General features: G+C 58.6%; 1 protein-coding gene across 7 annotated transcripts in view; it reads left to right on the forward strand.

The window, feature by feature from the left end:
* MAD1L1 (mitotic arrest deficient 1 like 1) overlaps positions 1–21,814 on the forward strand; it is a 318,559-nt gene that overhangs the window by 14,743 nt on the left and 282,002 nt on the right. The window lies entirely within an intron of this gene.

Below are 21,814 nucleotides of genomic sequence, written 5' to 3' on the forward strand. Positions count from 1 at the left end.
AGATCGAGAACCTTCTTTAGAGAGGTGTTCTGCGATGACACTGTCCTGCTGCTGCTTCTGGGACCTGTGGCGGTTCCGGTCAGCATTATTTGCGCTTGAACCGCACCCGCAGGACCCAGACTCGTGTTGGGCCAGCCCAGCGGGGCCTGAGTGTTCTGTGCTTCCTCCTGCTCTCTGCGCTTATTAACTCACCGGAGGGCTTTCCTCCTGCTCCCAGGGAGGCTCGTCAGAAGAGAAACCTCTGTGACTTCTTTCTTGTGCCGGAGACCGGAGGCCCACACGTGCCTGATCAGCCCAGCTGCCGGCGTGTCTGAATGCCCAGCGTGTGCCACAAAGCTCTCAACGTCAGTCAGGCCCGGGGCTGGGGCACGGCTGGCCGCCGTCTCTGGCCCGGATGGAAATGCAGCTACTCCTCCAGCCCTTTGGTCTCACTTCCAACCAGAGGGCCTTCCCTGAGCGTGGCTGGTGTGCAGGGAGCTGACCACCTGGTCACCTGCTCGTGCGTGTGTGTGTCGTGTGTTCAACAGGTGGCCAGGCCCGGGTGAGGGAGAGGAAGGGGGTGGTTGGAGGGCTGTCAGACGTGAGGGGTCGGGGGTGGGAGAGGGGACTGTGTAGAGCAGAGCTGGTGTCCCTGCCGGCCCCTGGTGAGTGTGCCCCCTTCAAGTCTGTGCAGGGAGCGCAGTGCGGGCCTCGCTGTGTGTGTGAAGATGAGCACACTCCCACGCGGCGGGACGGCGCTCGTGTCCCTTCTGAGCAGCCGGAGGCTTCTGGAGAAGCAGGTGGAGCATCCTTGTGGTCCCGGTCTGCTGGCACCCCTTGGTGAGGGGCTCCTGTAGGGGGGCAGGTTTTCTTTCATGTGCTTTGTCAGCCTGTCCCTGGTCCCTCCCAGGGCACTTCGGAAACCCTAGCTCCCCTACCCGTCCTGTCTCCAGTAGGGTGCTTGGCAGGCTTCGCCTCCGGCCACTCTGCTCCGCCGAAGTGAGCACGTGTGTCGTGTAACGTTGGTGGGTCAGAGACCTGTGTGTTGCCTGTGGTCAGAGCCGTGTGGAGAGTTGGGTACAAGTGCAGACTCCCCAGGCCCAGTGGGGTCAGCCCGCCGGGCGCCGGACTTGCATCTTGCATGGCCTGGAGTGCTGTGAGGGGGAGTCTGGCTCTCCTCGTTTTTGGTAGGTTTTGGGCAGTTAGAGGTTTCTGAGCAGGGAGGGTGACTTGCAGGAGCCCACATCTGGTGAAATTGAATATGGGGTGGGAAACGTGCAGAGGGAAATAGGGCACAGGGAAAAGCTGGGGTCCCTGCAGGAGGGGCATGGGAGGGAAGGGTGAGCACTGGTCAGGAGCTCTGAGACTGCTGTCTGGGTGGCTGGATCGGCCTGCAGCGGGTCCAGGATGGGTGCCCTCCGTCACCCTGGCCATGTTCGGTGTGGCAGGGGACAAGAGCGCTGGCTCAGACCCTACTGACCGATGGCTAGATGTGTGTCTGGCCCCAGCTTGGCCCTCGTGTGTTGGGCGGGTAGCTTGTGCCTCATCTTCCACATCTGTTCGTGGAAGGACTTTCTAGAACATTGCTCTCTCCCCGTGGAAACGTGTTCGTGTGTGGGTGTGTCCTAGTTTGGGGGCCCGCCCCCCCCAAAGCATTATCAGCCAGCTCTGGGAGATGGCCGTGGCTTGGAGTCCAGCAGATGCCCTCGAAGTAGGAGCTGGAGGGGCAGGGAGGGCCTTTTGACCCGGCGAGCTTGGGTCTCTTGGCCTTTAGGCGAAAGTGTTGCTGTCACTTTGGGACTGAAGGCATGTCACTTGGCATGTGTCATGACTGCCAGCCCTGGCCTGCATCAGACGTCTCCTGGGCTTTGAGGGCTGCCGCCACTAGGTGGCACCCCTTTCCCCGTGATCCTGATCCCTGCACCTCTAGAGCAGTGGGGTCCCGTGGGTTTCTGGCCCCACTCCTGCAGCCTGAGGCTCTTCCTGGTCCTCTGCCGCTCTGTGTGGGACTCATGTGCTATGGCCGTGGCCCAGAGGAGCAGGGGTGTGAGGGGTCTGTGGCCTTACAGTCCTCTGCACCTGGGGGCGGCTGGCTGGCCCCTGTTGGCTGTCCCACACCTACCCTGTTCTTGACCAGCCTCTTTATGATCCTTAAATACTTGCAGTCTCTGAGTTTCTGGTGTTTCAGACCAGTTATTCTCCGCACGGGCTGTCCTCTTTGCACAGGGCTGTGGCTTTTTGCAGATTCTCGGAGGGCCCTGTGGCCTTGCACAGGTTGGGAACAGAGAGCAGGTCTGACACATGGAGAGACCAGAACTCCCTGAAGTTCACATGGCATGACTGTTGTCACCCTTCTCTCAGTTTGGGATTTCTCAGGCCCTGAGGAGACCAGAGGTGTCAGGAGAGTTGGGTGGAGTTGGCCGGGGCAGGTCAGGCAGTGTAAACTAGTAGGGAAGGCCCTTGGCTGTTTCCTCCCCTGCCAGGCAGGCTTGTCTACCTGGATGTTGCTGGACACCTGTCTCCAGCACGCAGGTCATCTGGCTTGGAGGCAGGTGGGCCTTGGTACTTGGAGAGTCCTGGGTGGGAGGGATGCTGCACTAGGCTGGGTGGGGTGCTCTGCACCCCGGGGAGGCTGCAGTGTGGAGGAGGGTGCATGGGTGTGGTTCTTGGGTGTCCTCATCCCAGGGCTTTGAAAGCCGAGTGAGGAGTTCAGCAGCAGCACGCAGAGGGTGCCCGGGTACGGACAGCTTTGCCCTGGGAGTGCGGCCTGGCAGGGAGGGATTTGAAGGTGCTGTCTGCGTCCGTGTCAGCCTGGATGTGACTGTGTGGGGCACCGGGGAAGGACTAACAGGGGCGGGGGGGGGCGCAGATGGAGCAGAAGGGAGCACCTGCAGCAACATAAGGATGCCTCCCCTCAGAGCACTGGTTCGTGTGATTGTTTTAATAGAGGGGAACACACGTGAGCATCTCCATAGACGCAGAAGCATTGGTGAGAGCACAGCACCCTTGCACGATGAAAACCTCCAAGCAAAGTAGGGGTGGAGGGGCCCCTGCAGCCTGCATGCCCTCTCCCCACTCCTCGGCGGTGGCCGTGGCAGAGAGGAAGGAAGGTGTGCAGTGGGAAGGGAGTAAAGGTGCCTCTGGTTTGAGACGAGACGATCATGCACATGGGAAGTCCCAAGGACTCTAAAGAGCCACTTGGAACCGGGAAGTCGGACAGGCTCCCGGTTACAAAGACAACACACGAAGGCGGACTGAATTTCTGCGTACTGGCGGCCGGCAACTGGAAGTACACGCCCCTGACTGTAGCCTCAGAATCGTGAAATACTCGGGGATAAACTCGACGACAATCTGTGTGTTGTCAAGTGTAAGTTCTTCCTGAGAGAGACACCGTGCTCGCGGATTGGAGGAGTTCATGTTGTAGAGATGCCAGTTTGCTAAAATTGGTCCATACATCCAGTGCAATCCCAGCCAAAGTCCCAGCAGGCTCTTTTGGTCGAAACCAACAGACCGATTCTGAAATTTTGTAGACTTGTTTTTGAAAAAAAAAACAAGGGCTTACAGAGGTTGATTTCAAGACATGCGATAAACCGTATTGGTCGGGGCAGTGGGGTAATGGCGTAAGGATAGACGTATTTGTCAACGGAAAAGACTAGAAAGTTCAGGAATAATTCAAGAATATAGAGTTTGTTGGTTTCCGTGAAGATGACGAGATAATTCAGCAGGAGAGTCAGTCTTCCGCAAACGGTGCTGCTGCAGTGGGATGTCTGTATGGTCAGGTGCAGATTCTCGTGTCTTACCGTTCCAGCATTGAACCAGTGGGGCGTGCACCTACCTGGGGTGAAAACCAACACTTCTGGAAGGTTAGGATACAAAAGCATGACCCAAAAATGCAGAAAATTGGTAACTTAGAGTTCCCCAAAATGAAAAAATACCTTTGCTGTTGGAAAGAACAATTAAGACAAAGAAGAGGCAGACCCTCTTCTAGGAGGGAGAAAGTATTTGCAGTGCGTACATAGGCCTGACGGAAGATTTGTATCCAGGATTTGTGAAGAATTCTTACAAGTGAAGAAGACGACGGCCAGTTTTTAAAAGCTGGGCAGAAAATGTTGAACAGAAAACTTTACAGAAGAGGGTCCGCGCATGGGAATAAGAACGTGATGCACGTTCTGCATCATTGTTGTTCCGGGGTGCAGGTGAAGGTGCCATGAGATGCCCTGGCCATGTGAGTAGCGACGGCATGCGTTTGCTGCAGGGGCGAGGGGAGGGCAGCTCGGCACTTGGGAGACTGTTTGGCAGCTTCCTGTATGTTAACGACAGGACCCGGCAGTTGCATCCTGGGTTCTTAGCCAAGAGAAATGGAAATGTGACGTCACAAAGACCTGTTCCTAAATCTTTCCAGTGGCCTGATTCCTAACAGCTGAAGCGTGGAGATAGCGGGTGTGTCTGTCAGCAGGGCGGTGGGTTCACGGAGCGTGGCATGTCTGAGGGGCGGGCCAGACTGCTGTGCGCACGCGGAGTCCTGCTGACGCCGGATGCTTGGAGGCCACGCCGTGCGATGCCCTTTATTTGGAGTTTTAACAAAGGCAAAACTGACTGTAGTGGCCTGCAGGTGAGTGGCTCCCCACGTCTCGGGTTGGAACATGATTGGAGCGGGAGGGGTCGTGACAGTGTGCCAGAGGCCACGTGCCTCTGGCCGTCACGGCAGCTGCTTGGGTGTGCACACGGCCAGTCGTGCACCCCACCTCCATGAAGCTCGCCCGTGGGTGATGGCAGGCTGCGGAGGGGGTGCTGAGGCGTGCTTTATAAAGCCTTCATTTTGGGTGGGGCCCATCCCCTAGGCTCCTCAGGCCCCCCATCTCCCTCACCCTGTGTCACCACTGCCCGGTCCCCGGCATGTGGCTCTCGTGCCCAGGGGGCAGTTGTCAGAGAAGGGGGCTCAGGGCTGCCGCAGAGGGGGGCGCCTGATCCCCAGTCTGGGCACCGCCTGGTACATTCTCATGTGGCACGCTCTGTGTGCGCCTCCTGTGGCTCAGGGCTGAGTCTGGATTCTGCACATCTTGTCACTCCGTTTCTACCGGTCCTTCTGCACCAGCACTGAGCTCTTTACTGAACGGAAGGGCTGTACGGTATTGTGTAAAGTGGACGAGCTCTGAGTGACCTCAGGCCCCTGGTGATGGACACTTTGGTTGCTTCCATTGGAAACAGCGCCTTATTGGTTGGACAGATTCTTAGAAGTAGGGTTTTTTTTTTTAACCTCAAAGGAGATATGTGTCTGAAATGGACAGATGATGCTCACTTGTCCTCCAGACCCTCCAGAAACATTCTATGTGTTTGCATCCTGGCACACCAGTGGCATCACTTAGCGTGGGCAGTATGCTTTCAGAGGTCTCAGCAGAGACTCACCGTGCAGCCCCGGCGCAGCGAGGAGGGCGGGGACCGCCTGTGGGTTGGCTTTTAACCAGCGTGTGGAACAGCTCCCACCGGGGAGCCTTTTTAAATGGGCATAGAATGCATGTTGAGGCCCTCTGGGCTCAAGCCCCTCATTTTATGGAGGAAATAGCTTGCTGGTGGCGGGTGTGCCTCTGTGATTTGGTTCCTTCCCCTGTCCGTTTGTGCCCGAATCTGTCCCGGTTTCAGTCGGGCTGGGAGGGCGTAGTGCCTGTCAGGAAGCGTGCACGTTTGACGGGATTGATGGCACCAGGGAGGCTGCCGCGCCCCTGAAACTGCTGACCGGTCACCTGCAGTGAGCACGGGAACCAGGTGCTGACGGGACGCTTCCCAGCAGCATTTGTCAGCTGGCCAGGTGACCAGTCTTGGGGGCCAGTCTCCCCTGGCGGCTGAGGGCAAACACATGATTCCTTCTTTTTTTTTTTTTATTGAAGATTTTATTTATTTGACAGTGACAGCGAGAGAAGGAACACAAGCAGGGAGAGTGGGAGAGGGAGAAGCAGGCTCCCCACGGAGCAGGGAGCCCGATGTGGGACTCGATCCCAGGACCCCAGGATCATGACCTGAGCCGAAGGCAGACGCCCAACGACTGAGCCACCCAGATGCCCTGCGTGATTCCTTCTAAGAGAGCATCTCATCGACCGACCCAGACCCTTTAATGGCCATACTTCCCATGGTCACCACCTCTGATCACCTGGGTATTGGGTCCGTCGGTACACGAGGCGATGCTGGTGCTCGGGCGGGCGGCTGGGCTGTCAGGCCTCTCGGTCTTGGTTTGATTTCTGCTGCGGTTCCGGAGGAGGAGGAGGGAGGGCAAGCCTTCACCTTCTGGCCTCCCATGCTAGCGCCTCTGTGGCCTCAGCCTTGAACCTTCCTGTTGTTCCTGCGCTCACTTGTTTGTCTGCCGAGAGCTGTTGTCTTGGAGCCTCGGCCCCGGAGAGGCGCCTTCACCCACCCTCGGCTCTCCGTCAGGCCTGCGCCCCGGTGCTGTGCTGGGTTCCAGCCCTGGCAGCCCCCAGAGGTGTGCGGACGGGGGCCAGAGACTTGGGAGCCCATCACAGCCCTGGGCCTCCCTGTGGGGGCTGACAGAGGAAGCAGGCGCTCCTGTGATTACTCTTGGCCTCAAGTATCAGCTTGTTCTCCTGGTGCCTGAGCCCCCAGCTTCTTTCTGCCTCGACGTGTTTGATTTCTTTACTGGCTGTCTGCCGTTTGCAGTCTCGTGGAATAAGAGCAGGGGCTTGTCTTCAGAGGCTCTGGGGGCTGGGAGAGTGGCCAGCCTTTGTGAGCGCTGAGTGACGGCCACCAGTGCCATTTAAGAAACGGCGAGGGAGGCGTGAGGGTGTTAGGACTGCTTTGTTTCCGTGCATTTGTGTCTGGTGGTTGTGACTTGGGACGGGGCCTCTTGTGGCCTGCTTGGCTGTGCTGACAAGGTGCCTGGTGTTACTCAGGCTGTTGCGTTCCAGGGAGACTCCGAAGACAAGCGTAGCGGAGAGCTTCCTGACAACTGCCATCCTTCAGCTACAGCCCCATTCTGGGCCCTGGGGAGCAGCCCCTGGCCATCCCCGGCTCCCCAGTGAGGTTTAGACTGGCCTGCGCCTGCTGTTGGGAGTGGGTGTGTGCAGCGAGGTGTGGAGGGAGCAGCATCCCTGATAGGCTGGCTCCCCCGCGGGCCTAGCTGCGGCACTTCCAGATGCATAACGGTGGGCTGGCCCCTCTGTCTCTGTGTGCCCTCTCTCTCCTGCGGGGACTGGAAACAGGGAAGCGCTCTCCCAGAGGAGCTGTGCCCAACTCTTCAGGGGCTGTCCCCTGCATGTGCTTGCCCCGGGCCCCGCAGATGGTGAGGCTGGTCCCAGATGGAAGCGCGTCTGTGGTTCTGCACTTCTTGCTCAGCGCTCGAAGCGCGTTGGAGGGCTTTTCTCCAGCTCTGTAGATACGGCTCTTCTACTTCTGTACCTCCTTTTAAATTGGTTTTAAAAAGTCTAAAGCCAGATAGCAGAAGGATTTAGACAAATTAGGCTCTGCTGGGTTCTCAGGGGATTATGTTGGAGAGAGAGGAGCATCTCCGTGTCCAGTTGCTGCAGACTTGGGGAAGCTATACTGAATTCCTCCTGGGGGTGCAGGAGGACCCGGCCTTCCCTCATCCGTGCCCAGGCCCCCCATCCCCAGGCAGGGGGGAAGGTGCTGGGGGCTGCATTGCAGGGGTTGTGGGGAGGACGTGGGGAGGGGCTGCAGGGTGAGCAGCAGAGCTGGAGGCCTCCTCTGGGGTAGCCTTGCCTGTTTTCCCAGCAACCCCCATGGCCTTCAGATGCCCAGTGTGTTGTGCAGGCTGCGGGGAGTGGGCGTGGGGTGGGGGGGTGGGGGGTTACTAGGGCAGCATTAGCTCTGGGCTTCCTCACCCGACAGCCTCGGAATGTCAGCTTTGTGGCTGTGGGGAGCGATCACGCCCGGTTAAGTGCATGTGGCCTTGAGTGCTGATGTCTTTCCTCACGGTCATTGTCCTTCGTGTCTGAAGCTAGAGGGCTCCTGTCCTCTCGAGGGCAGAGCAGGTGGCTCTCAATGTTGAATTGCCAGAGTCCAGGGTTAGGCGGTGGCCACACCCCAGTGCTCAGGCCTGGGTGGCTGCCCGGGAACATGGGCTCTGATTTTGCCAACACGAGCCGGGGGCCGGGGCTTGGAGGGTGGCCGGCTGGGTGAGCGCTGAGTGCCTAGGAGCCCACGTGTCCGTGAAGCAGAGCCCCAGCAAGAGGACAGGTCTGTGTTCTTAGAGGCAAGTGGAAGTATCCTTTAAAGGACAGATGCCGCTCAGCACGGGGCCAGGTAATTGTGCTTTGCTGTGGTGTTTCTTCAGCGGGGCTCACACTGTTCCCCGTGCAAAGCCCGGACCCTCCTTGTCCTCAGCTGCATTGTTTGCCTTTGGGCGTCTCAGGGACAGCTTGCTGAGGCGTCCCTGGTACCTCCGCACTGTACATGCTGCTGCGGCTGCTCGGGCTTCAGGCCCCGGGGGTCATGGGGACCCAGCAGCAGAGTCCTGAGGATGGGGAGGAAGCCAGGGTGGGGGGAGAGTGGCGTCCCAGCTGCAGGGAGAGGCGAGCACCAGCGTGGGGAGGTGCTGGGGTGTCCACTGGGCTGGAGGTGGGCGTCAGTGGCCACCCCCTGGGATTCGGTGCTGCTGGATCAGAGTCTGCATGGGGTGGAGGTGTGACCAGGAGGCACTGTTCCAGATCCCTTGCTCTTCCTCTTCCTCGCTTGACCTGCCTTGGGTCCACCCTGGGCTGGTGGGTCGCGGAGGGTAGAGGTGGAGACCCTTGGGCAGGAGTGGGGCCCTAGTCAGTGGTTCTTCCTGCCCGCCCCGCCCCCCCCCCCCCCCCCCCCCCCGCACAGCTTGGGGGACTGTGAGGGGGACGGTTGCCTTTCCTCGGTTGGTCGGGGCAGTGAGGGCCGTCTGTCTGCAGACTGCACGTGGCATCCTCCATGTGGCTGACACCTTGGAACACCTGTTCTGGGGCTTGGAATTAGTGGCCCTTCCAGGGCAGGAGCCTGGTTTTCTTGCCCCACCAGGTGGCCCGTGCTCGAGGGCGTGGTGGGCAGGTGGCTGCTGAAAGCAGTGTCTCTGCACTTCTCAGTGAGTCACATGATGGCAGGCGGAGGAGCCCCTGTGGTAGGGGTGTGGGAGACGCGCCCGCACTTTGTGTCTAGCGTTCCTGACTCTGTGTTGAAGACCACGTGCTCCAGATCGCGGCTGTTCTGCCAGCCCAGGAGGAAGCCTTCACATGTGCTCTCGGGCCATCTGGCGTGTCTGGCTTTGGAATGGCTGGCTCTTGCTAGTCTGGGCCTCGGGGCTTGCGAGCAGGCCAGCTGCTCAGGCAGCTCTTTGGCTTGGGGCTGTCGTGGCCCTTACCTGCGGAGAGCGAGGCTGGCTGGCAGAAGCCAGGGAGGGCAGAGTAGGAGACGGCACGGTGCCTTGGCAAGGGCTGCCTCCGTGGGTCTCCCGGTCCTGCCGCTGCGGTGCTGACCCGGCGCACGGGGCCCACAGGGGCCCGCGTGCAGACGATCCTGGCAGACTTCCCGCTCTCCTTCCACCCGGCTCATAGAGTGGGGTGTGGGCTAGGTGCCGGGAGAGGTACCCGCTCGCTCTCCTATGTGGGGAGACTGCTTGCAGAGATCTCACTCCTCTGTCATTGCTACTTTCTCTCATTTGAAAGTGAATTCAGGTCAGCCTAATGGAGTAGAGGTGTCCCCGCGTGCGCACGCACCCAGGCGTGTGGAGGGAGCGAGTGCACAGGGCAGAGTGAGGAAGCCGAGGGTGAGAGGTGCATGGAGAAGCCGCCCCAGGCCCCGCCGCCTCCCTTGCTTCGGTATCTGGAGGCGCCCAGAAGTCCGCGGAAAGGGGGAGTCTTGTGTCTGTGGGGTGAGAACCACCCAGTGGCTGAGGGCTGTTAGCACTCATTTCTCCCCCGAGTGTGGGGACTCCCGGGCCGGTGACCGCAGTGACAGTGTGGGCCTGTACGGGGGCTGGGGATCCAGATGGTGCTCTGACTTACGTAAATGGCAAGGTTGGCTGTCAGACGGCCTTCTGTGAATAGCATTTCGTTGGAGACCTACGCAAATCAAGGAGGAATGGAAGAGAAAGCGATTGAAATTTTAAAAATTGTTTTAGAACAGGCAAACCTACGTCCCCAAACCTGCAGCACGGTGGTTGCCTGAAGTTGGTGTTGAGGGCTTGGTTGGGGAGGGACCGGCCAGGGCCCTCCAGGGAGCCGGGGGGTGCCGTCTCTTGAAAGGGACGTGGTCACGGACCCATGCGCACCTCAGTGTCCTGTGACCCAGGTCTCAGGTACAGTTGTTTTGAGGTAAAATTTATGGTATGAAATAGGTGTAAAACAAATTGAGTTGGGGGGGGCGGCAGGTGGCAGATGAGAAGAAACAAGGGTGGCTGGGCCTTGGTGCACGTGGGAGCCTGTTGTGTCGGAGTGGTTACTCTGCACCCATTTGCAGTGTCCTCTAAAAGTTTCAAGAAGTTGCTGCTGCTGCTTCATTGTGTTCTCCTGTTGCTTCTCGGCCTCCTCTGGGTGCCAGGGGTCCAGGCTCCAGGTCTGCAGCCCAGCTGGAGAGGGCCTGGTGCGTGGTGTGCGCAGGGGACTGCCTCCGTTCCGGAAGTGGCTGGCTGCCCTCGAGCAGGTGGGCGCATGAAAGGATGCTGTGCTTATGTTGGGAGCTGGAGCCAAGCGCAGTGTGGGAGGCGGTGGGGGGGGCGCTGCTGGCCTCGCCCCAGCGGTGCGTTCAGGCCGAGTCAGCAGAGAAGCCTGTGCTGACTTTGGGGCAGGAGAGCTGGCTGTGTCCGCCCACGGTCCCCAGTCTGCCTCGTGTGGCAGGCGTCGTAGTCCGGGAGGAGGATGCACTACGTCAGTGCCCCTTGAGACTGGCTGGTTTTTCACACGTGTCTGCGTACCTCTCTTCCGTTTGTTGGGGGGTTGTTGGCTTGAGCTTCCTCTCCTGCCGTGAGCGGGGCCCTTGAGGGCGCGTGTGTCTGTGGTGATGGGCAGTAACGTGGCAGGGATGCCAGGCAGCTCTGGGCCCAGATGCTGATGCCTCGGGGTGGGGAAGTGGAGTCGGTGTTTTCTGTGGCCTCTGGGAAACCGTTGTGGAGCAGCTGGTGTGATTTCAGATCATAAGGGACTAGAGACCCTCGTGTGAACGAGCGGTGTGCTCACGTGGCTCAGCGTTCAGAGGACGTGAGGGGTGGACGGGGCGGGTTCTCTTCCCGCGCCGCCAGCCGGTGGCTCCCCTCCCCGGAGGCTGCTGGTGCTGCCAGCTCTGGTGCCTCGTGGCACAAGCGCTGGGTGCGGTCTTGGCTCCCATGGCTGCCAGCACCGTATCGGACACCCTGGTGCGCAGCTCGCCGAGAGCCCGGTTTCTTAAAGGCACCTGATGCTTCCTCATGCAGAGGTCGTGCTGTCAGGGGACGGGTGGGAGGCTGTCCTCTCGGCAGAGCTTGGGGGTCCCTGAGGCCACCCTCAGGTTCCATGATGGCTGAGAGGGCTGCGGGGCTCCAGGCAGCTGTGCCTTGCCGGTGGGGTCATTACAGGAGCGCAGGACTCTGGAGGGCTGGGGACAGCGTGCACGTGGGTCACTGGACCAGGTGCCTTTCCTCCACCCTTAATCTTTTGAGTCCCTCCACCCTGGAGGAGGTGAGCCTGTTCCGGACGGCTTGCTTTAGATTTTTCATAAACTCCACGTAACGAGGCCTGTACTCAGGAAATCTGTTTTTACTTGCCAGTGGTTCCAGGTGCTTTATCAGTCTCTTGCCTGGGGAAGGGCCACCAAAGCTCTTGTTGGAAGCTGTTCTCCTGGACCGTGTCAGTCTGTGTTAATTGATGATGGGGCTCTGAGGCTGCAGGTTGTCCTTGCCAGGGATCCCCAGTTCCTCCTGTCATGCTGGTCTTGGGGAGCCCGTGGGCAGAGTGTGTGGTGGGCTTGTTTGTGCACCGGCTGTAGCCTCCCTTGCACATGCTCCTCGCCTCCAAGGACAGCACAGACAGCACGAAGGGGCAGCCAGCCCTAGGACAGTGGTTCCTGCACTTGGGGAGCCTTGGGGGAGGGGCTGGCCCAGGGGAGAAGTGCTGTGGGAGGTGGCAAGGCAGGCTTGGGGTAGTCGCTGAAGGTGAGGGTGAGTGTGCAGCACAGGACAGAGGTTACGGGCCGCTGCGCAGGCCAAGGGCCGGGAAGGACCGCCAGCCACGGTAGGTGTGCTTTGTACACTGAGCCACTCCCTGGCTCCGGTGTGGAGCGGGAGTGCCACAGGAACAGAGGCCGGGAGACGTGCTCGGCACACAAGACAGGAGGTTACAGGCCTGGATGGAGGGCTGGGAGGGAGGGTGCAGGCAGATGGGGCAGAGGCGGGTATGGGTTTTGGCTCTTAGGGAGGGAGAGCTGTGGACTCTGTTGAGGGCGTGTGCTTTTGAAGCACCACGGAAATAGCCACGGGGAAGCGTCACAGAGATGGCCACAGGGCAGCTCCACGGAGATAGCCACGGGGAAGTGCCACGGAGATAGCCAGGGGGAAGTGCCACGGAGATAGCCACGGGGAAGCGTCACAGAGATGGCCACAGGGCAGCTCTACGGAGATAGCCACGGGGAAGCGTCATGTGCACAGCTCTGGATCTGAGGGCTCACTCGGGCTCCCTTTCTTCTGGCCATACCGGCCATGGGAGCAGCTGTGGGTCAGGAACAGCAGATGCCTGGGGACTGGGGCGACTCCCTGGCGGGAAGGCTGTGCAGTGGGGGCCGCTTGCAGGCTTGCCTGGGTCTCGGCGTCCTCATCTCCAGGACAGGGTTGGCAGCTAGCCATGGACGGGCAGAGCGATTGGCATGTGGTAGCCAGCAGCGCTGGTCCATCCCTGTCCCCGCTGGGGGGACTGTGCCTGTGGAGCGAGCATACCTTGGGACACGCTGGGCCCCGAACATCCCAGGAGATGGGACGGCCATTTTCATTGGGTCTGCCTGTGCTCAGTCTGCACGGGAACCTTGCCTGTTCTGTCCACCTATATCTTTGCAGGGTAGCGATACCAGCGGGGTCGGGTTGGGTCACAGAGAATGAATGCGCTCACAGACGGGTGTGGGGCTGTGGTGGTGACATTGGTAAAGCCTCCGCCTACAGACATGGGAGAGGAGGTGATGGGCCCATGGTGGAGTTCTGTGCTTTTAGCAAACACCGGGGATCTGCTGGTGTCCTGCGGTGATGTTGAAAGCACTGACCTCAGCTCTCAGCCTGCAGCTCCTGTGGCTGTCTTGGGTGAGGGAGGTGTCCTGCGGACTGGTGTGCGCGCACTTGTGTGTCTGCGAGCCCGGGGCAGCCTGGCCAGGTTGCAGCAGCACGGGAGGCAGGGGCTTCCAAGGGACACACGTATCTCCTAGGGACTGCAGGGTCATCTGGTGGGGAGCCTCTCTTTGCCTCTCCCCTTCCCCCATAAGCTAGCGGAGGGCCTCTGGGCCCAAGAAGACATGGCTGGAAGCCTCTGGAACATGGGCTGGGCCAACAGGACCCGTCCTGTGAGTGGAGGGCCCGTTGCTGACCTTCAGGGCCCTGAAGCGAGGAGGTTTGCAGACCTGTCGATTCTGTGAGGTTCTGGGGGCCTGACCTAACTGAACGACACACAGAAAACAAATTCATTGCTCTTCAGGCTTTGTCCTCAGTGATCTGGGAGCTGTGTTAAGCAGAGTGTCTGAGTGGCTCGGGTAGCTTCCTGTTTAATCAGAGCGGGGTGAGAGTAGAGAGTGGTGTTTGCTGCAGGCTCTGAGGGGTCAGGGAGCCAGTCCTTCCTAAACACTGACTGCCTTACGTGGCAGCTGGCAGGACGGGGATTGATGTACTTGGTTTCACTGGAGACCCGAGCTGTCCCATTAGGCAGAGATGGGGGAGGGGGCGGGCAGAGCCCTGCCAGGTCTCCGTGGTGGCGAGGCTGGATTCCTCCTCTGACAGCAAGGCCTGTCTTCTTCCCCTTCCCTCGTGCTGCGTCTTAACAGATTTTCCCTTCTTCCTGCTGCTCACATGTGGACATGGCCTGAGCATTTACAGTATATCTGGTTGGTGCTGGGTGCTAGGTGTCTGAGTCCTCCCAGAAGCGGGCAAGCTGGTGCACAGGTGCGTCTGGCATGGCTCCTGGGAGAGGCAGTGCTTGGCCTTCAGCTGAGAGGCTGGGAGCTTTTTCCCTGTAGGGGAAGTGGCTTGTGCAAACCCACTCAAGCCAGAGGGACCCGGTGAACTTCGATGTCCTTCAGTTCCAGGTGCTGCTGGCCGTACGTGGGGGCGTGGCAGAGGCCCACGAGGCAGCAGGGATCAGTTCTCCGTCATGCTGTGGCGGGGGGATTACCCGCTGTGTGGTAGGAAGCACTTTCTTTCCGTGGCCTCTCCTTCCCTGAATTCTGAGACACGGCCTGGTCCTTGGCTAGATCCTGCCTGGTAGACGTCTGTGTGGCTGGGTGGCTGGCTACAGGTGTCCAAGCGCTGTGGCATGGGGCAGGGGAACCCTCGGGTGCAGGGGGACAGTCTGCCTGTGAGCAGGGGTCAGCAGCGGCGGTCCAGTTGTGTGGGCATTTTGAGAATTGAGGTGGAGGCTCGAGTTCCAGGCCAGTCCTTTCCGATGAGGCCGCTGTTTCCTCTGCAGGTAAGTGCCTATTCCCTGCTGACCCCATCATCCGTTGACAGAACTGAGATTTTGGGAAAAGTCAATCACGTATTCATTCTTTGTACATTTGTTGGAGGCTCTGTTGTTTGGCAGACATCAGGTTGGCTCTGGGGATAGAGTCATGCAAGCCAGCCTCTGCCCTCATGGCACGAGGACAGAGAGTTTTAGACGGAATGAAAGGGGAGCCTCTTGAGGCTCAGAAAGGAGAACTTGCTGCAGCAGCATTTTGCAGGAGTGTTTGACTTAGTTGGAGTTAAACCTTGGTTGTATCTTTGCGGGATTTGAATAATGTTGGTGGGCAGAAGGCCAGATGTTTTTTTGTGGTCTGGAAATCGGTGGCTGACAAGAGGCTGCAGAGCCTGTTTGTGTAAAGACAGGCCCTGCTCTGAAGAGGGGCTTGCCTTGCCGACAGGACGGCTCTGTTGTAGCTGGGGCCGCCCTGGAGCCGTCTCCTTGGAGGGGCCGCCCGGGCCCGCTCATGCTTGCTGTCTTGTTCACGTTCCCCCAGCTCTGGATGAGGCTGCCCACTGTTATCCCCACTTGGCAGAGGATGTATTAGAGCTTCCGGGGGGCTTGCCGGCCAAGGTCATGCAGCGAGTTTGTGCCACCCTTGTTGCCTTGCCTGGCTGGTCGCGGTGCATGGTGGGCCCTGCCCTCCAGCACCTCCATCCGTCTGGCTGGCCGCGTGGTGCCATGCAGCTGGATCCTGCGTCTTTGTGAGCTGAGCAGCCTGCTGCTGGCATCTCCGGCTTCTGTTGGGGTGCTGCCCATCCACTTAGCCCGAGGAGCACTCGCACATACACGGGCATGCAGCCCATTAGCCCGTAGCAGCTCTTTGAGGCCTGTTGGCTCCCAGCCGAACTTCGGCAAGGAAGGCCTGCCCGCCTGCTGGAGGGCTGACCTCCCTGCCTTTGCTCAGGGCCGAGCACCTTCTGGCGGGTGCTGGGATTTGCTTTTGAGATGGAGGAGGCTCTGCGAGGTAGAGGAAGACAGTAATTACTTGGGAGAGGAAGATTTAACTTTTGGGGCAGCACACAACGCTCTTCTGTTTTCAGAGGCAGCTGAGTTAGAAGATTAGCAATGAATTTTTTATTACACGCAAACTGCTCTCAGTTTTGTGGAACTGAGCCATCCTCCCACAGCAAGGCGGGGGGTGGGGGCAGGCTTCCTACTCGTTTGATTAACTGGTGGGAGTTGTTCATGAGTCTGTGTGGAGGCCAGTCAGACACACACGTCTCTGTCTTCCCGTTTGTTCTGTGGCTCCGCCTCTCCCGTGGGGCGGAGGCTTGCTGCCCTTCCCAGGGATTGCCGTCACACTCGTCGCTGAGCGCGAGTCCGGCGTCGCACGCTGGTCTCCGTTCTTTCTGGGCTTGTAGAGGAGGGTCCGAGTTGGTTTTTCACTAGTTTGCTGAGTTGAGAGGAATGGCTAGGAGCTCTTCCTGGCGTTTCCGTTAGTTGGGGCATCTTCTCCTGTTTACTAGAGCTTCGCGCAGTGTCCTGTGTGTCCCAGAGGGGGCCACCACTCGGCTTGAGTGGAAGCTCAGCTGACACAGCGTGCCACTGGTCTGATGTGGGCAGCACAGTGACTGCGTGCGACTGTCCCCGCGCAGGGCCGCGATGGCCGCGCTCCCGGTGCCGTGCTGGTCACCCCTGCGCCTCCCACTCCCCTGCCCCGCTCGGCCCATCTCCCACCTGACACAGAGACTGCCCAGGGTAGGAGGTGGGCTTTCTCCTGTTTTGCCCATTCGCCAGGCTGGTTTTCTGAGTTTTCTTGACTAAACAGTGGGTGCCTGGGAGGGGATGGATTAGGGTAGAGACTGCAAGTTTTTACAGTAAAGCGCCAGGTAGTAAATACTTAAGGCTTCGGCCCGACAGGCCTGAGCCGCACGTCCTCACCTCTGCAGCACAGCATGGGCTGGGGACCGCATAGGGCAACGTGGCACGGGACGTGGGGCTTCTGTGCTAATGTAGGACGACCTGGGACAAAAGCAGCACTGTGGGTTAGCCTGTGGGAAAGCTGCCGGGACAGGATGTAAGTGAGTGGGTGCGGCCGTGCTCCAGGAAAATACGGTTTTACTGAAGTAGGCGGTGGGCCGACAGGACCTGGCGGCTCTGGGTGCTGAACCCTGCTTCATGCTGCGGGGCTGGCCAGCTGGCTCGCAGCCCTGCTTGCTCCTTTCCCTAAGGAGTGTGGTAATGTCTTCCTCCTCGTTCCTGCTCTGGGAAAATCCGGCTTCGGGATGTGAGCTTTTTTGGAGGTAATTAGTGGGAGTGAACCTAGCGTGGGATCGGGGCGCCCCAGTCAGGGGTCCGCACTGCTCTGGCTGGTGTGCACCTTGTACAGGGAGGCCTTCTCTGGGGGCCTGGGCCGAGCCCTGCTTGTGTCTCTCATGCCTGCTCTCTGCTCCAGTCAACAGCCATTTGCCGCGTGATCGCGGCGTGCAGAGTACCAAGTCAGTGTGGTCCCTGCGCCGCCACCCAGCAAAGCATGGTCACGGCACCGGGCGCTGAGAGGGAAGCCGTCCTGAGGGCCAGGGCAGGAGGCTCCACCTGTTCAGGGAGGGGAAGCCCTCCTGCAAGGAAGGCGGTGGGCCACCGGAGCTGGGCTGGGCACTGTGTCTCAGCCACTTGATGGCTGGACACCGTGGGCCGCGAGGCCTCCCCCTGGGTACTGCCGGCCTCCGCCTGGACCCCGGGAGTCTCCAGGGCTCCCCTTCCTGGTACCTCGTCTCCAGGACAGGCTGCCGCCCCCTCCTCAGGGGATGTGAGCCGTGTGTCTGTCTGTACGGCAAGGAATTGCTTTTGTTTCCATCAGAAACACGAACCTTGGTTTGGAGCGCTTCCATTTACTGACAACCCTTGCCAAATTAATTTTATTTAATTATCTCCCGGGGCTAAGCTTGAATACGTTTTGTGTTATATTCACATTTTTTCCCCTTTTCTAAACGAAATGGACTTAATATCCTTGTTAAAATCTGATTAAAACTAAAATTGAGTTTTTTTGAAGTCTGATTATCCCATGAAATGGAATTTTTAAACGTAATTATGGATGGATTTGCATATACTTTTCAGCACCATTGAAAAGAAAGTTGAAATCATTTATTAATGACATCTTTTCTGTCATTTCCTTGGGGCATGACGTTCGTTCAGGAGCGAGGCAGGTGGGGGAGGAAAGCTCCCCTTCTCGAAGCCCGCTCTAAGAATCTGTTGTAAACGTTCTTCCTTGAAGAACCTGTTCCCGAGGAGTCTGAGCGTTCTCTCCTCCCGCTCTGTCGTGTGCTGCTCGGCCTGTGTGGGTAGAGGCCGGCCTGCAGGGGCACGTGCGCCCCCGAGCTGCCTGCCTGACCTCAGAGCTCTTACCGCGGAGAGGAGGATGGGCCGGGGGGGCCGCAGCCTCTGACAGCCTCCCCGTTCAGCGCCAAGTATGGATTTATGGTTGATAACCCCCCTCCCAATTCTGGATTACGTGCATACCATTAAAAAACAGAACAAACACACTTGATAATCACCTGGGAAAAACACAAGGGATTTTTCAGAGGCTATTTCCTTATTCTTTGAGAAACTCGCAGAGAGCGTGGTTTCCTGTGTTGCGCCGGGACTCGCAGCACCTGCCCTGACTTCCTTGTGGTAGCGCACCTTCAGGGGCTCTGTGTGTAAGGGCCGGCGTCACCGCCTCTCCCCTCCTCTCCCCGCAGGCGGGCCCTTCCCTCTGTGTTCCGTTTCTGTGAACAGTGCTCCACGGGGCTGAGGCCACAGTGGGTACCCGGCCTCGCAGGGGCTCTGCGCACAAGGCCCTGGTGATGGGACGGAGGCGTGAGCCGGGGCGAGCGAGGCAGAGTGCCGTGCTGCCCAGCAGGGTCAGCCCTGCTCATGGTTGCCCTGTGAAGGTGTGTGGTGGTGCTGGGAGGGATTCCACATGTTCACGTGAAGCAGGGATTAGGAGTCTTTGTGTAAAATTGCCTGCTTTTGAAATCATTGCCTGGGCTTAGTTAGCTGTATCTATAGGGACATCACCGATTCACAGCTTGGGTCGGTGGCCTGGGCATAGCCTGCGTTCCGGACGTGCCTCCTGCCTCCCTCCCACAAAGCCACGTTGTAGCTACGGTCTCCTCTGGGCCTTATGTGTGTCCTGTGCGCAGACTGTCCCCCGTGCCCCTGGCTCTTGGGAGGGCCCATCACTTTGCTCTCTGTCTGAGGTACAGTGAATCAGTAGGGTGTCCCGCCGGTTTCAGATTTTAGAGGAGGGTCCAAGCTGGACCTAACTGCCAAGATCCAAGCTTTTTTTTTTTTTTTTTTCCTGTTTTTCCTATTTTTGCTTTAGTTCCTAGGGGGAGAACTTATATGCATTTTATGAATGGCTCCGCAGGGGGAGGGCGGCAGAAGGGTCTCTGTAGGGGCTGCAGTGCAGCCTGAGAAACACCGGAGAGGGTCCCATTGGCTGGGCTGTTTTGAACTTGACTTCTTGGAAACCACTTCAGACCGTGCTGGACAGTGGGACGGTGGGGAGCCGGACGTGTAGGCCTGACGGTGGATTGCGGCCTGCCCCTGATGAAGCGGCCGCCTTTGCTGCACCGGGGTCCCCGCCTGTGGGGTGGAGCTCAGAGCCCCTCCTCCCTGGGTTCTGGAGGAGACTAGAGAGGACAGATGCGTGCTAGTCCCTGACGGCCCCAGAGCTTAGCAGCTTGAACAAGAGCATGTCTCCTCTCAAGTCCCTGTGGGTCACACACATCTGGCCCGGCTCCATGGGGTGCCGTGGCTCCGGGCCTCTGCTGAGCCGGTGGTCATCTCAAGGCTTCCCTGCTCATGTGTGTGCGGGCAGTGCTCAGTTTCCTGGCGCGCGGCCTCTCCGTAGAGCGTTGTACGGTGGGCAGGCAGACTCTCCGGTCTGCGGGCAGAGGGCAAGGGTGGCGGCGCTAACAAGACGGAAGCTGTTCTCCGTGACCTGGTCACGGAGGGGCCGTCCATCGCTTCGCCGACTTCTTCCTGGGAAGTGAGTCCACCCTGAAGGCGGGGAGGTGAGCACAGCATGGATTCTGGGAGGTGGGGTCGTGGGGAGCCAAGGTGGCATCTCCGAACACCGTCTGTTTATGTGATGGACAAAATCAGAAACAAAAAGAAATCATTCTAGTGGCTAAAAAGAGCAACTTTAGGGGCGCCCGAGCGGCTCAGTTGGTGAACCGTCTGCCTTTGGCCTAGGTCATAATCCCGGGGTCCTGGGATCGAGTCCCTTCGGGCTCCCTGCTTGGCGGGCGTCTGCTCCTCCCTCTGCTGCTCCCCCCGAAAAGAGAACTTGAATTGTGACAGCACAGAAACGTTAACGTGTTTATAGAAATGAACTTCAAAACATTTAACCCAAAATTCTGAATTACAGTGTTCAGTGTGTTATCTCTGAAGTTCGGAAATGGGTTTTACTGTGGTTTGTGACTCATTTTTTGTGCTGTGTTCCCCAAAGAGGGTTCTGGGGACTCCATTGGCATCTGGAGGGAACACAGGCTACGGGAACTGCTTCCCCTCTGCTCTGTGCACCCTGCCCCTCCGCCCCTCCGCCCCTCCGCCCCTCCGCCCCTCCGCCCCTCCACTCCTCCACTCCCCTCCTCCCCTCCTCCCTCCTCCCCTCCCCTCCTCCCCTCCCCCCTCCTCCCCTCCCCTTCCCCTTCCCCTCCTCCCCTCCCCTCCTCCCCTCCTCCACCTCCCCTCCCCTCCTCCCCTCCTCCCCTCCCCCCCTCCCCTCCCCTCCCCTCCTCCCCTCCCCTCCTCCCCTCCCTCCACCTCCCCTCCCCCCCCTCGTCCCCTCCTCCCCTCCCCTCGTCCCTCCCCCTCCCCTCCTCCCCTCCACCTCCTCCCGTCCCCTCCCCTCCCCTCCTCCCCCCTCCTCCCCTCCACTCCCCTCCTCCCCCTCCCCTCCCTCCCTTCCCCTCCTCCCCTCCCCTCCCCCTCTCCCCTCCTCCCCTCCCCTCCTCCTCCTCCCTCCCCCTCCTCCCTCCCCTCCCCCTCCTCCCCTCCCCTCTCCCCTCCCCCTTCTCCCCTCCCCTCCCCATCTCCCCCTCCTCCCCTCCCCCTCCTTCCCCCTCTCCCCTCCTCCTCCCCTCCTCCCCCCTCCTCCCTCCTCTGCTCCTCTTCTCCTCTGTTCCCGCCCCGCTTCCTCTCCTTCCCTCCCTTTTACTGCTGAGTGGTTATGTACTCATTGGAAGCCTCAGTAAGGGTTACTTTCTGAATTTGCTTTTTATTTATAGCTATTTTTTTATTTCTCTTCGTATTTAATTTGACTTTTTGAACGCACAGAACGTTAGTACGGTGCAGACCGTCAGAACTGTACACAGAGGCCAATCCAAGGGAGTGTTTTCCATCCTGTACCTGTACTGTTCAAGTCTTCCTTTCCCTTGGAAGTGACCCATTTTTTTATTTTTCCTGGTGTATGCGTCTTGTGTTACTTTTTATAACAAATAGCAATATGTGTGCTTTCTTTTCCCCGTCTGTCCCACAAAAGGTAGCGTGCTGTGCACACTCTCCGGTACTTTGCTTGCTCTGTGCAGTGATATCTCTTCAGAGTCACCGCACAGTGTATATCGATGTCTGCTCTCTTTGCAGTGATCCAGAACTCCACTGTGTGCGGGCACCAATTTATCCAGCCGGTCTCCGGTGCTTAGGTATTTCGGTCTTTTCTGATACTTGGCAATTATAAATAACACTGTAATGAATAACCTTGTTTGTGTGCACCTACGTATTGTTGGTGGTGTTTCTTTGGGGTTGCTGGGGGAAAGAATAGACATATCATATGTGTGAAATATGATTATATTCTTTATGCTTTTATAAGTTTGCAGAACGATTTTGTAGTTAAGATGCTACATGCTTTATAGTTAACGTAATGTATGTGTTTGCTACGCGTACATCTGTTCTGTTAGCCCCGGGCAGTCCTTAGCTGGGGCCGCACGAGGGTACATCCTGCCCCCGCTGTGCCCAAGCACCTGCGAACCCACAGTCATGGGGGATGTAAGTTAACAGGGTTTTAAGATAGTTGTGGATATTCTTCTTTGCTACAATTCCCAAATAAGTTATAGTTTTTTCTTTTCTTCTTTTCTTTTTCCATTGTGATAAAATATGCATAACATAAAACGTACCGTGGTAAGCATTTGAAAGCCTACGGTTCTCCAGCATTCACGTTGTTGTACAGCCATCACCACTGTCTCCAGGACTTTCTC

The sequence above is a fragment of the Eumetopias jubatus genome, unplaced genomic scaffold (genome assembly GCF_037043125.1).
Source record: "Eumetopias jubatus isolate StellerSeaLion01/CBP00866 unplaced genomic scaffold, mEumJub1_p1.0 scaffold_12, whole genome shotgun sequence".
NCBI classification, from domain to species: domain Eukaryota; kingdom Metazoa; phylum Chordata; class Mammalia; order Carnivora; family Otariidae; genus Eumetopias; species Eumetopias jubatus.